General features: G+C 42.4%; 1 protein-coding gene and 1 long non-coding RNA gene across 8 annotated transcripts in view; one reads left to right on the top strand and one right to left on the bottom strand.

Moving 5' to 3' along the window:
* RET (ret proto-oncogene) overlaps nt 1-14,863 on the top strand; it is a 123,748-nt gene that overhangs the window by 5,698 nt on the left and 103,187 nt on the right. For 5 of the 7 annotated variants that reach the window (XM_083614587.1, XM_083614588.1, XM_083614584.1 and 2 more), the window contains exons 3-4: nt 46-136; nt 2,330-2,569. The gene's annotated coding sequence lies outside the window, so the exon portion shown is untranslated. Of the gene's footprint in view, nt 1-45; nt 137-1,197; nt 1,506-2,329; nt 2,570-5,022; nt 5,157-14,863 lie in introns of those variants that run through there. The other 2 variants (XM_083614586.1, XM_083614589.1) reach the window with 2 other exon arrangements.
* The window catches only part of LOC310763012, a 37,286-nt gene continuing 33,974 nt past the window's right edge, over nt 11,552-14,863 (bottom strand). Inside the window, exon 3 of the long non-coding RNA XR_014548362.1 lies at nt 11,552-11,998. This is a non-coding gene — a long non-coding RNA (uncharacterized lncRNA). The remainder of the gene's footprint in view (nt 11,999-14,863) is intronic.

Genomic DNA, 14,863 nt, shown 5'->3' with positions numbered 1-14,863 from the left:
TGCAATGTTTTAATAGTCTGGGAAATTGTCTTGATTACATTACAGTTCAGATGCTGGGGAGAAATGATGAATTCACTCTCCCTATACATACAGATCAACTTTGGAAGCCCCCATCTGGGAACCTTCACCATTTGAGGTGAGCAAGGGCAACACAAGAAGAGATTCTTATTAGGGGTGGTAACCCTCTTGCAGAATGTCCTCCCCAGGAAGATTTCTGTACCTTTTAACCTTTCTATTAGACAAACCCCATTTAATTCTCCCAGGCCTTTTAATTAATTCTTTTTAATCCTTGATGGAATAAAATTTTAATTGAGGCTCTTTTTAATCTCTGTGTATTTTAAATCTTTTGTTACTGCTGATCTCTCTTTATTGATTGCATTGGAGGGGGTCGAGGTTTGTAAACCTGCTGAGATGTGTATGTGTTGGAGGCCAGATAAAAATCCACATATGTGTGTTGTAAAACAAGGTGTGTTTTTTTGTCCGCTTGGGTATTTATGCCATCTACAACATTTTGTGCTGAGAACAGGAGGAAGCAGGAGTGTGTGGTTTGTTTTTCCACGCACTACTAAGTTTGTACAATCACAAATGTGATTCCCCCGTTCAAAGGTAATTTCTCTTCTCCTTGTAAAAGCTGAGTGAAGGAGGCAAATTAAGACCTGCAAGGCAAGCTACAGTGCACCTAATGTTTTATTGTGACACAATTGTTTGTTTCTTTGCTTTTGAGTTGAAGATGTAGGGCATAGACTCTTTCCTGCCCCCACCAGCTAGCTGAATCCATCAGTGGAGGTATTTTCCTATTCCTTCCAGCTGCCTGGCCTGCTCTATGCCTTTAACAGCTTTTTGATGGGAGGAAATCAGCAGGTGAAGCTCCACAGCTTGGAAATAAACATTAACACCTCCTGATGTCTGCCAAAGAGACAGCTACAGTGCTTTGTAGAAAGTTGGCAGCTGTAGCTGCCACTGACTTTTCCCAAATCCAATCAGATGCCATTAGTGAGGAACAGGAGGAGTAATAAAATCAAAGCAATGTGACCATTGCCTTTTACTTTAGTGAAACTCACAAGCTCCCAAGTAAGGCTGACTGGTTTACATATATTGAGCATTATTGGGCCATTGACTGAAAATTCCACTCTGTATAGATTTGCAAAGATTTGACTGTACAGATTTGCATAGATTCTATTCTCAGGTGATAGAAGCAGTTGGTTTTTAAACAGACTGTAGGTTGAGAGAATTCACTGCTCCTGGACAGCCTGGCTGTATGTGCTGTGGGAGAAGTTTCTGGGAAGGAAAACAGCATATTTCTTTTCTTTTGACAAAAAAGAGGAACTATTTCTTGTTTTTCTTTTTGGTGTGTTTAGGTGGTGGATGGTGGAGGTACAGCCAGCAGGAAGCAGACTTCTGAAAATAACCTTGAAAAGTTGGGATAAGGGCTGCCTGTTCTCCTGGGCAAACATGATGAATAATAGTTTCATATGAAAATTCCTCTTGATGGAGAATCGTTGGCAGTTAAATTGGTTTCAATTGAGTAGGCTTCCCAAAATAATTCGCACAATGCATTGTATCAATGCTGAGGATCATATGATGCTATTTTAAAAAATTGTATTTCATGAAACATAGCACAAAGAAAAGTGGATATGGTTATACGTCCCATGTTTGCAAGGTCAAGGAAACCAATGGGCATCTTATGATAACTGCTACTCAAATGATGTCCTGTAGTCTCTCCCTCCATATGCTCCCAGGAGCACACCAAATATGCACAGGAACATGCCATATGCCAGCACAGTGCCAGGATCTGCCGGATCCCAAAGCCTAAGGTGGATGGGATCTTCTCAGAAGAGTAAGCAGTCCCAGTGCTTGCTCTAGCCCCCAGTCCCAGTGCTTGCTGGGATTATGATTTCGCATCCCTTAGCAGATATTTTGGAATAGTCATTGCAGAAGAACACATCACCCTTGGGCTCAGCTGGATCTGCTTTCTACAGCTGCATATGAAAGGTTCAAATAAAGCATAAACCCCAATATCTATAATCTCTTTCTCAACTTTCAGTGACTATCGGGTATTTCAATAATGGGGACCAATGAGGCTCTGAGTCTACTACATTTCCATATGTGGAAAAATATGTTTGGCTCTGAGGTTGGGAAAGAGGAGAACAGAAGGGGCCTAAAACAGAGTGAAACATTCAAATTAGAAATGTTATCTCGATGCTGTCCTCTGAGAACAAACTAAAACCTCTCTTTTTGTATGGGTTTTAGTTACTATATCTGGAAATATGCCACTCCCTTTCATTATATTAAAACAGGCCTGATATAACCTTTCTCTTCTCCTCCCCAGCCCCTCTTTATACATGCTCAGACCCCACCCCCACCATCAGTTTTTGAGGAAGCCTTGCCTGAAAAGCTGACAACTCACAGAGAGACCTATTATAGCTTTAATTACTTGAAGTCAACGCACAGGAGAGGAAGATGTCGTCATTTTAAGACTTTGCATGTCTAAGTGCATTGCCAGGAAGAAGTAGAAGAAATGGAACGAAAAAGCTGCAATGATGATTTATACGTCTTGGCTTAAACTCAGGTAAAAAGACACAACCCAAACTCCATTGATATCCAGCATCTGTTCACGGGAATTCTTTTGTTTCGGATCCAAGTCTGACTTGTTGTATTATCATACTGACTGGTACAGTGCTACAGAAACACAGAAGGTAGATACAGTAGTGATGCTCACAGCACAGCAATTGTTTCCATGCTGGAGGGTTGTATTGCTGCAGTCTAGGGAAAGAAATAAGAGACAGCTACACCATAGATAATATGTGCAGCTTGACTAAACAATTGGGATAATTACAGTACCAAAACAGTAACCTTCCGGTACTTTTTTTGTTGGCTTTTTTCATTTGTACCTGGGTCTACTCTGGTAGCCAAGTATCAATAGATGGAATGATATTAGGGCTTTCTCAATATTTTGCAATATTTATGCTTGCAAAATAGAACCTTTTTTGGGGAGCAGGGACCTACACATTTTATGAAACCAGTAAGTACAGTGGTACTTCGGGTTACATACGCTTCAGGTTACAGACTCCGCTAACCCAGAAATAGTGCTTCAGGTTAAGAACTTTGCTTCAGGATAAGAACAGAAATTGGGCTCCGGCGGCGCAGTGGCAGCAGGAGGCCCCCATTAGCTAAAGTGGTGCTTCAGGTTAAGAACAGTTTCAGGTTAAGAACAGACCTCCGGAACGAATTAAGTACTTAACCTGAGGTACCACTGTACAGTTAATAGATCTAGCATAAGGTTCAGTTGCTCCACTTAATTATTCTGACGTATCCCTGGCAATTTATTATCACCATTTGGGGGGGGTGCTTTTCAAAAATGTTGTAGGTGTGAGTTTCAGGTCTTCAGTTTTTAGCCTGTTCCCCTGATCTAGCCAAGGATGGGGAACTCCCAGCAACTATCAGCCTTAGCTAGCATGGTTCAAGGTGATGGAAATTCTAGTCTAACAGCATCTGAAGGACCAGAGGATCCCTAACCTTGGTGTAAGCTGACAGCTCATATGCTGTAGCTCTTGAGGTTTTTTCTTAACTGTTGATGCCCTGTTATGTTTTGCTGGTTGGTCCTTGACTGAAATGCATGCTCTTTGCTTATAAAGTAAGCCACAATGGGCTATGGCAGAACAAAAACCAGGGCAGCTTTCAGCAAAATATAAGGGGGGGGGGGTGTGGATGACATTAAGGCAGTAGAATTGGGGAAATTTCCTTATTTTTGTCTGTGATATGCAGTAGTGTGTTAGCTTGGTGTATATTGCACCAAAGCATTTTATACAATATTTTATCCAAAGTAGTATGTACAATTCCCCAGTTTCAAATGATTTGATGGCAGTTCCACAGTAGTGGTACATTTATTTACAGGTGTCTATATCCCTAATAAGATGGCTTCTTGAGTGATTGGGTCCCGTGTTTTTGCTGAGAGTTGCAGATGTGTACAGTATAAGTTAGGGAAATATTATCAGTGGACCCATGTGCTGTTTCGCAGATGAGAATAGGGGGTGCAAACCATTCTGCTGGGGCATGAGTGAGAGAGCTTCAGCTGTGTTGCCATACCATCAATCAATGGTTTTAATTACTTACATGATTGAATAATAAAAATCCTCACTGCTGAATTGATTTCTTGGTATGGCTAATGCCTGCTTTATGCTGAGGCAATTTTTCACCCAAGCCAAATACTGTGTTATCAAACTGCAGGGATTGTTTTCATATAAAGGCTCAAGAAGGGAGGGAAAATGAGCAGTGAGAACTGTGCACCAAACTGATGTGAAAATGGGTTGAGGGGTAAGCCCAATGCAGACAATCCCTGACCAAATACAGAGTTTTAACTGCACAGAAGCATCAGAACTGGAAGATTTTCCACATGCTTAGCATGTGGAACACCCAGAACTTGCTGAGATGCCTCACAAAGCATAACTAGTGGTGTCATCACAATGAACATTTGACAATGTTGGCAGGTTTGGAGGAAGTCCATTTATGCAGGGCACAGCTTTTATGTCTAGAGGGACATGGCTAATATAGCCGCATGTACAGAGATCAGTTTATCTGCTATTGGCCAATTGACCCAGATGGGAGCCTGTCTTATTTATAAATATTATTGTGTGCCATACTCTCCAACATTCCTCAGATGAAAATATTCATTCTATCCTGCATCAGTGTCCCCTGCCCTGCACCACATATACCATATTTTTCCGTGTATAAGACTAGGATTTTTTAAACAAAAAAATTAGGTTTAAAATTGGGGCTCATCTTATGCATGGGTAGTGCTGAGGGGTGTTTTCTTAATTTGGAGTCCCCAAAAATAGGAGGCGTCTTATACATGGGGCGCCTTATACACAGAAAAATACGATATATGCACACTGCTGATGGAAAATGTGGGAAAAGGGCAGGGTTGGCTGAGCTGCCCCAACAACTGTTACCAAGAGGAGTATGTAACAATGCCATACAGGCAATTGTCCTGGTTATTTGCTGGAGCCTTAGATGATATATGTTAAACTGTGAGGCTTGCTTCAGCCTGTTGGAATGTGAATAGATGCTAGAAGAGGATATATTTATTAGACACTATCCTTCCTTCCTTCCTCCTGTTTATGAGTTCACCAGAGTGCCATCCCTTTGCAGCTTAAAAGGTAAGCTTAGATAGGCTAGTCTTAGCCTTTTAGTTTAAGTAATCCAAAAAGTTTTAAGGCAGGCTGAATTATCTTGGTATTTTCCCCTCCCCCCCTTAAAACAATAACCACACAGTCTTGTAAAAGGTAAAAATAACATTTATTCACTCAGAATACTTGTTGAAGAGTAACAGACAGGCAGCTTTGTTCAGGCAGGCTTAAAATGGTAATTCGGTTACAAAGACATACTTAAGTCTAGCTTAAAATGCAATCAGAGCATTTAGCTCAGACTCAGCAGATATTCTCACATTTCTGGCTTGGTGGAAAGTGATGAAAAAGAGACAGAGGTTGTGCCCAGGCAGGTAGGAGAATATATAAATAATCATGTGATTATCTAGCAAAACATGAATTGTTGGTTTGACTAAATATCCCACACTGCCTGCCTTGGGCTTCAGAAGAGGCACCTGTGCCAGATGTTTTCAAGGCAGCACTTCTGCACAAGCATAATAGTTTCTATGGTCTGCAGCTATGACTGGCGGAGGGCATCTGTGTGCCTGCACAAGCCACGCCCCCTTAGGCTGCTCCTGCTGCCGCAATCGCTGTAGTTGGATTCGTTGAGCAGTACTGGCTGGTGGAGTGCAGGAATACAGCGGTGGCAGCTGGTGCCCTTCCCCTTCCTATGGGTCCTTCTGCGCACCCTGCCCTTCCCCACATCCTTTCACCACTTGCGGAATTCTGGACCGTGTATAACATAGTGAGAAGCCGTGGTGCCTTAAGGGTTTTAGTGATGGTCCTAGCATGTTGGGGGCAGTTGGAGATTATAGTGTGTGTGTACACACATATAGGAATGTTATTGTCTAAATCCATCACAAAGTTATGCTTACTTAAACCCATTTGTTCCAATGGGCTTTAATGAAGTGGTCTGTTTTGGATTTGGGTCTGTTATCTTAAAAAAAAAGAATGACACAAATAAGGCCTTGCTAGTCTTCTTCTTTTCCTCTTAAGACTAAGATATGACCTGGTTGCAGACAAGAATTCTCTCTTTGTTTTTAATCATCAGAGCACCATATATTTTAACAGGTGCCTTTTAGCATGGCTGTGGATTTTTTAAAGGCAGTCTAATCTTTTATTGATTAAGTTTTTGAAACATATGGTGAAGAATGTAAATCAGCTTCAAGAAATAATAGAACCCATTGCGTGTTAACTTACAGGTTAGTCCCCTATAAGTCCTCAGTCTGATATTTTTATACAAATTCCTATAGTATCAAAATTAAATTTTATTCCAGAAGATGTTATCTTTCCTTTATGAACTTTATGTTCATGGACATAAATAATATTAATGTTAGCTCTGTTCCTCATGGATTTTACCCATTAGTTAGACTGAATTCCTATTTCTGTAAAGGGAAAAAACACACCCATTTCATGTACAGTCATACCTCGGGTTGAAGTAGCTTTGGGATAAGTATTTTCGGGTTGCGCACTGTGGCGACCCAGAAGTAACGGAGTGTGTTACTTCCGGGTTTTGCCGCTTGTGCATGTGCAGACGGTCAAAATGACGTCACGCGCATGCACGGAAGTGGCGAATCGCTGCACGCACAGATGTGCAGATGCGGGTTGCTTTTGCTTCTGGATGTGAACAGGGCTCTGGAATAGATCCCGTTCGCATCCAGAGGTACCACTGTATATGCAATAATCACATAATTTCTTCACACTTCATTGCTCTGTGCTTTGGTTACAATTCAACACCAAATTGGAGCTCTTTGGAATTGTTGGCGTGATGAAAGCTAACTGAACTAGATTGTGGCCCACATCACTGAGAGCTTAGGTCATGACTAATTTGTGGCCTAAATTCAGCTGACTTAGTCTGGTTCCAAACCTTCAGTGTGTGAACTACTGTAACTGAAAAGGACTAGATCTAAACTGCCGTCAGTGGATATGAGAGCCAGTGTGGTGTAATGGTTAGAGTACTGGAGTACTGGGAGACCTGGGTTTGAATCTCCACTCAGCCATGAAGCTCACTGGGTGACCTTGGGCCAGTCGCCATCACTTAGCCTAACCTACCTTACAGAATTGTTTTACAATATGTAACATCAATTTCATTTCTATAGATTATTGTATAGATATGTCATATTATTATCCATAGTTGCTAATAACCTTCTATATGCTGTATAAACTTGTTTCAGATATCAATATATTTATCCAAACAAAGTCTACTTCTACAGTGGTACCTTGGTTGTTGAATGGCTTGGCTCCCGAAAGCCGCAAACCCGGAAGTGTCCTGGTTTGTGAATGTTTTTTGGAAGCCGAATGTCCGACATGGCTTCCATGGCTTCCGACTGAGTGCAGGAAGCCGCAACTTGGTTTTTGAATGGTTCCAGGAGTCGAACGGATTCCTGGAACAGGTAAAGTTTGACAACCAAGGTACCACTGTATAGGCAATCTGTTCATATGTTTGCACTCAAAACACCTTCTAGTTTATACTAGGATTTAAAATATATTGCTTTGAACATCTACCCCACTAACTAGCCTGCTAAGACTCTCAAGGAAGCTTACAACAATAAAAATCATGCCTAAAATATTAGTCAAGACTATAAATACTAAGTCCAATAAAAACTAGGAAATCAATAAAATAAAACAGCAATAAGGCCTTAAAACCTTTACAGTAAAAATAATATATATAGTGGTCTGCTCAGTCATAGGCTTGGCAGAACAATGTAAGTTTACCAGTTTCTTAAAAGGTTCCTAGAGTTTGGGCTTAGCACAGTTACTTTAGTTGCATTTGCCTGTGTCTCTGGATGGCAGTTGTGTGGACACTGCCGATGCCAAACATGGGATGGGGCCAGAAACATACTTTGGCACGCTTTCTCTGTGGCCAACCCCTTTTCTCCCCAACAATCACTTCAGGAAGGGAGGGCTCATTTAGTGCTGCTGACATGAGTGGGGTGGATGGCAGAGAAAGCATAGTCAGAGCTCCATCCACACCTCCAGTGTTTGATTAGTTGTAGGGAACAGAAAGTGAGTAAATGCATCAAGTTCTTTGGTCTCAATTCCCCTTCCCCAGTTCTGTTCCTTGTGGATTCCCGCTCCCCAGGTTCCTTTCTAATTCCAAACTCTGATGTCCACAAACTTAAGTAGTTTTTGTTAAGGGTGCTGAGAGTTTTAAGGAGCGGGGCTGGCCGAAGACATTTTGGAACCTGAGGAGAACCACAAAAATTTGTGCCCCCCCTTCCTGCCAAGAGTGAAGATCTACATCAGGAACAAGGAGGAAATAGATCTACATTGCAACAAGGGTGGGAGGTAGGCGTGCCATTGGGGAGGGGGGAGGCCCCCCCCAATTTTCCATTTTTTTTCAAATTCTGCAGCAGCCTGACATCATGTACACATGTTCAAGTTGCGCTGCCCCGGCCCCCTCAACCGGTGTGTTTGGTGGGAGGACAGCAGCAGTGCTTTCAATTCACCCAGAGGCCACTGTAGAGGTAGTATTAGCATTAGCAGGCCTCCTGAGGAAACGGCCGATTCATACCACAGGTATGTATTCCTTGGAGGCTGGATCTGCTGCCCCTATGGATCCTGCCGCCTGAGGCAGTCGCCTCACCTTGCCTCATGTGGGTGGGCTGGCCCTGGTAATGAGACGCACATTCCCCTCACAGAGCTACAAATTGCAGAGCGGCTTAATGATCCCTCATTCTTCACAGAGAACCCTGAAAATAGTAGCTCTGTGAGGGGAATGGGAGCTTCCCAACAACTCTCAGCACTCTTAGCAAAATTCGGTTCACTGGATTCTTTGGGGGAAGCCATGATTCTTTAAAGTGGTATGATACTGCTTTAAATGTACAATGCAGATGGGACCTGCCTGTAAAGACTCAAAGGCAAAATCTAATCTGGTATGCCTTGCCCTTAATTCTGTAACCCTCTAGACAGGGGTGGAGAAAGGAGTGTGTGGTGGGGGTGGGTCGCCCCGGGTGTCACCACTGAGGGGGGTGACAAAATGCCGGGTGGCACTCACTGAGGGGCCTGCAGTGTGCCTGAGCCATGCGTCTCTCCTGGGAGTGACGTGGTGGCTTAGGCGCCCGCCGGCTCCATGCTGCCCCAAAGGGTCCACCCGCCACCCCCCTCACCTGTAGGGCAGCTTACTGGGAGGAGGCAGGCAGACTCCTCAGAGGCCCCACGGAGTGCCCTGCCCTGGTTCACCCCACCCCCATGGGCAGCTGGCCCCACCCCTGGGCACAAGGCACGTGCACCACCCCAGGTACCCAATTGGCTTGCTCTGCCGCTGCCTCTAGAGAAGCAGAAGATAGGATTTCTCTCTTGTGGTTGCAGAGTTCTTTGTTTTTAGCTGTCACAGTGTACTTAGCACTGCTTGGGTGAGGCATAACTTTACATGTAACATTACCTCATGGAATCCCTAAGGTTTTTTTTAAAAATGAGCTCATTACCTAAATGTTTTTTTAAAAACAAACAAACAAAAAAACCCCCGTCACTTAAAGACATTTTAAGCCTCTACCCCACCGTTGGCACATTTTTAGTCCTCATCCTGCCATTCTTTCCATAGAGCCAAATATATTTCTGAGTGGCTTTTCCACACCTTAACTTCTTCCCCCATACAGAAGTGCGGTGAGGAAACCTAGTCAGTTTGACCAGTACGGATGTCTCTCCTTTTTCACCTGACAGCATCGATTTCCCTGAAGAGCACAGTGGTGTCAGTGCTAAAGAGAAGGAATGCTGAAGGAAATTTCATTTGTTTACTTATTCCATTTCTGTCGTACTCTTTATCAATTCATAATCCCAGGGTGGGTTTAACATGAAATATAACGGTAATAAAATACCACAAACAATAAAGCTTAGCAACAAAAACAATGTTTTAAAACCTCTTGTTAAAAGAGCAGGCAAACTTGGCAGTGCGTGGGGGAACCCAAAAAAGAAACTTGTGGGATTGTATCTGAATCTATATGGGCTGGAGAAATGGATGGTGACATTTAACGTGGGAAAAGAGCACTGTAAATAGCAGTATGTAATGTGCATTGAGTTAAAGGGGAGGAAGATTCCTTAATGATAATTAAAGGGCATATGTGACTTGGTGTAGATGTTGGAGAAGTAACATGCATGTATTTCAGATAGCTATTAGTAGTGAGTATGAAGCATATGAGCAGAGTGTGTCTATAAAATGGTAGTTTGTGGTGCATTTATGTAATCCAAGTGATGCTTAGGGTTTGTTTGTTTTAGATTATCAAAGGATGCACATTTGAATCCCCACAAGGATTCGTCATATGGATGCTCTCTATATTCATCCCTAAATGAGCTAGTGGTGTTTTCTATTCACAGCTACCTCATGCAACTGTTTGGCGGTAGTAATGCTTCCTATGCAATTAGTCTTCATGAGTTCTGGTGTACACAGTGACAATCCCTCTTGCTAGATCAGGATGAATGCATGTTTCTTATGGTCATAAGCTGTGGGAGCCAAAATATGATTGTTATTCCATTAACATCTAACTGTACAGGTTTCAGGTCAGGTTTATTAGTTCTGCATCAAAAACTTAGAGACAATACAATAATAATGTAAATTATTGGCATTGGATGAACCAATGAAAATTTATTTTGGCAAGGTATTTAAGACAAAACTGAGTACATTATAGCAACGTAAGGAAATTCCTCAGCATGTTGCACTGCAGTTATCATGCTGCACAGCAAAGTCTGTGATCAAAATTAGCAAGCACCCATTAACAGCTTCAGCGTTTAAAACACAGCATCATACAAGGCAACTTGTGTAATTTTTAAAAACAAAAGTACAATGATTTGATTGATCTGCACTCACAGTGCAGAAATAAATGAGTCCTCAAGTCATTTAACAAACTAGTGTGAATTTTCAAATCCTTATTCATCCATGCAGCTCATAGGCAGACCTTGGGCCAGTCACTATCTTACAGCCCAGCTTACTTCACATTCTTTTTGTGAGAATGGGGAAGAAACCCATACAAGCTATCTGAGCTCCTTGGAGGAAGAGTGAGATACAAGCGTGATTAGTTATAGAAAGCAGCCTACAGAAAAATATCAGATTTCACTCCTGGTTTTTTTTTGGGGGGGACACATTACATTGTTGTAGAATTAAGCAATGGGTTTTGTTCTTACAGATAAAATAAATGAGGGCTGCCATTTCACCATTTTGTGCTGATTTTAAAAATATTTCTTCACAATGCTTCAGTTCAAAGAGTATAACATTTTAAGGACAACCTGAGATGATACTCTTATGGTTCTCAACAATGTACACAAGTTAGAATTGGGAATCTCTATCACCTCATAAAGGGTACCTCCAGATGGCCTGTTTAATGACATTTCATACTGATTTGTTTGTGCAGAGACAAGGTGACAGCTATTTAATGAGCAATCACTTGATTTATATCTGGGGAGGCTAGACGACATCACAGCAAAGCAGGTTTTATTTTCCTTGAATTTCCTCATCACTTTCCTTCAAGCAAAAAGTCCCATCTTCTGGGAAAGTCATGCAATAAACCATAAATTCATAACCCAAATTTTCTGGCATATGATTGAACGCCACCCCAGAATAGCAACAGTCTGGAAGCACTTAAAGTTCTTCTGATTTACTGAGGGTGAAGAAGAGACTCCAAAGATTGTGAGGAGATGACAAGGAGGGACTTTGGCTTTGCAATGTCAAAAGGATAGGCTGCTTTCAAGGAAATTGGATGGATTTCGAATGTTTCCTTGCAGTGAGTAGACACGAAAGAAATGTGCAGGTGTTGTGGTGTAGGAGTGAGGGAAGAGGAGCAACTTGGCTGCATGGGGAATATGGTGGAGCTGGTAGCGCCAAGCCAGGTGGACGGAGACCCACAAAATATTTGCTGTCTCTCCTAAAGGGTGGAAAATAGCAGTTATTCATTTGCACATAAGGAATCATTTCAGTGTATGCATACTTAAAACTGTCTGTTTACTGACAGCGAGAATTACTTTAAAATGCTCAGTTAGCCTGACTACTAAGGACATTTTGAATGAAAATAATTCTTCTCGCTAGAATGATTTCCCTTCTACTACAATACATTTCCTTTCATTGTCTTTTTTCCAAGTCTCTGCTGAAAAGATTGAACCCATCTGTTCTATTACTGTTGTCTCATCTTTCCTTAGCAAGATATTATTTATCACAAAACGAGTTACAGTGTGACAAAGAATTTGTCAAAATTCAATGATGAATCCTAATCGATAGCGCAGCCTTCATATCTCAGAGTAGGGGGAGCAACTCTCCCCTGTGACAAACACTTCAATAATGAAACATTAAAAACTATCCCCTGTTTAGATTCCCTGAGTAATTCCACCGAGTTTTCTGCAATCACCTTTTTTTTAAAAGCACAATTTTATTCTGTTTTCTTTCTTTCGTGGCTCTCAGGGCAGTGTAGATGGGGGCCCTTACTGGTCCCCCCATGCAAGTACTGTGACCAGATCCAAAACTGCTTGGCATCATGAAAGTTGCTTTGTTGTAGGACTTGCTTAAATTGTGGTCTTGAGGTATAAATTGTAGGGAAATAACTACATAACCATGAGCACAACCATGAACCCCAGATCTGCTAGGCATGAGGATTGGGTGGATATCCCCTTCACTGTTGATGTGATTTTTTTTGTGGCGGCGTAAATGCATGTTGTGGCAAGTTTCCCACCCATTACATCTATGGAAAGCTACAATGGCATAGATCTGGCGGTGTTTTTGCTGGTGGTAGCCAAGGTTTGGCTTGGGAATGGGGTGTTCTGGAAGCAGACGCAGCCTTGGATTTGCTGGATCCAAAGCCTCTTCATTCCCCCAATGGGCCCCCGTGCTGGGTTCATTACCAACTTTAGCCTGGGGCTAGCACAGATGCTCCCCCACTCCCTCTCTCTCAACAGTGAGAAAAAGTTGAAATACAGTGATACCTTCAGGTTACAGATGCTTCAGGTTACAGACTCTGCTCACCCAGAAATAGTACCTCGGGTTAAGAACTTTGCTTCAGGATGAGAACAGAAATTGCAGCGGGAGGCCCCATTAGCTAAAGTGGTACCTCAGGTTAAGAACAGTTTCAGGTTAAGAACAGACCTCCAGAATGAATTAAGTTCCGAACCCGAGGTACCACTGTATGGGCAAGAAACACTCAAGCCATCCACCATGGTTGGTGTAAGACAGCAGAGCTTTGGGTCATCTGCCACTTCACCAGCCCACTTAGGTTTGCTTTGCACATCATTTAAACTTCTTCTGGGGGCAACCCAAACTTGAAATAAACATTAGGCATGAGGCCTTATTAGGCTCAGTATAAACTCTGGCATGCTATTTTGCTAAATTGTATTTTCAGGCAGCAAAATGTCTTGGGCTGGCCCTGATTATGGTAGTTTAAAAAGTTTTGGGATGAAAAATTCTAGAGCTTTGTCTAGAGCTAGACAAAATTCTTTGTCTAGAGCTCAAGACTTGTTGGCACCTGAGGCTAACCACAAAATGGCGCCCCCTCTCCCACCAGGGAAGAAGGGGTAAATGAATAGCTACATCAGGAACAAGTGGGACGGGGATAAAGATATACATTGGGAACAAGAGTGGGAGGGGACTCACAGTGCCTCCTATTGGCCAAGAGGCCACTGTAGAGGTGGAACTGGAGGGGGGCAGGGAGAGGTCCGATCATCAAGGATTGCACTGCTGCTATTGATGCATTCATTGGTGGCTAGATCTGCTGCCTCTGTAGAGCCTGTTGCCTGAAGTGGTCTTCTCACCTTGCCTCATGGGTGAACAACCCTGCCTCAACCCAAATGTATTGGTCCCCATGCCTTTGAAAAGCCTTTTCATTCGTTTCATTCAATTGTTCTTTAGTTTTAGATGACACCCATATTGATTCATTTATGGGTTGATATTCTTAAAAAAAAAATACGATTCAAGAACAAGATCAATTAAGAGTAAAACATTTCTACGCAAACCATTGATTTGAGGCATATTTTGCCTGTGTGTTGTCTTTCCTACATTATTATCCTGATAGAGATTCATTAGTTTCTACCTTTCCTGCTCTGTTAATTTCCAGCTCTCAGACTGTCTCTACAGATTCCCAGCATGCAAAAATAAGCAAGCAAATCTTTCTTGAATGCAAAAAACTGTTTTATATGAGCACTTTCAGCATTTGTAAGGACCCTGGGCTTCCTTACCCAAGGGCACAACTTAAACGAAAGCCTTCAAGGTTAATGGTGTGAGTGGCTTTCTTAAGTTCAGTGGGATTTACTCTCAGTATCTATGCACAGGACTGCAGCCTATGTCAACGTTGAAGTAAGTCTCATGAAAGAATATAGAAATGCAGCCTAGAGCATATGGGCCCTACTGGCATAGTGTATCCAGAAAACATTAGAGGGCATAACCTGGGGAAGGCAGGGATGTTTCTCTGTGGTGGGGCCAGACTGGGGCCTCCAAGGAAGGCAGCTAAGCAGGACTGGGAATGTAGAGAAAGTTCCTTCATGCTGTTCTCATTTTTGATTGGGATATGAAGCCAACACAGCACAGGAAGTCTGTGGGCTTTGTGGGTTATGTCACCTGCCAAACTGCAAACCAATGGGCAAAATTAGCAGCCATTGTTTGCAATAACTTTTATCTTTGTAATTTGGTGGGTGTGATTTTTTTTTTTTGGCTATATAACGTGATGGAAAGAAATAGAGAGAGCTCTGTTTTCTAGAAGTTAGGTGTGAGCAGAGGATGGTGAGCAACAGTGTTTTGTAGATAGTGGGAA

Source organism: Podarcis filfolensis, assembly GCF_964270895.1.
Source record: "Podarcis filfolensis genome assembly, chromosome: 5".
Classification (NCBI taxonomy): domain Eukaryota; kingdom Metazoa; phylum Chordata; class Lepidosauria; order Squamata; family Lacertidae; genus Podarcis; species Podarcis filfolensis.
The sequence above is the reverse complement of the archived record's forward strand: the minus strand, read 5'-3'. Positions and strand labels throughout refer to the sequence as shown.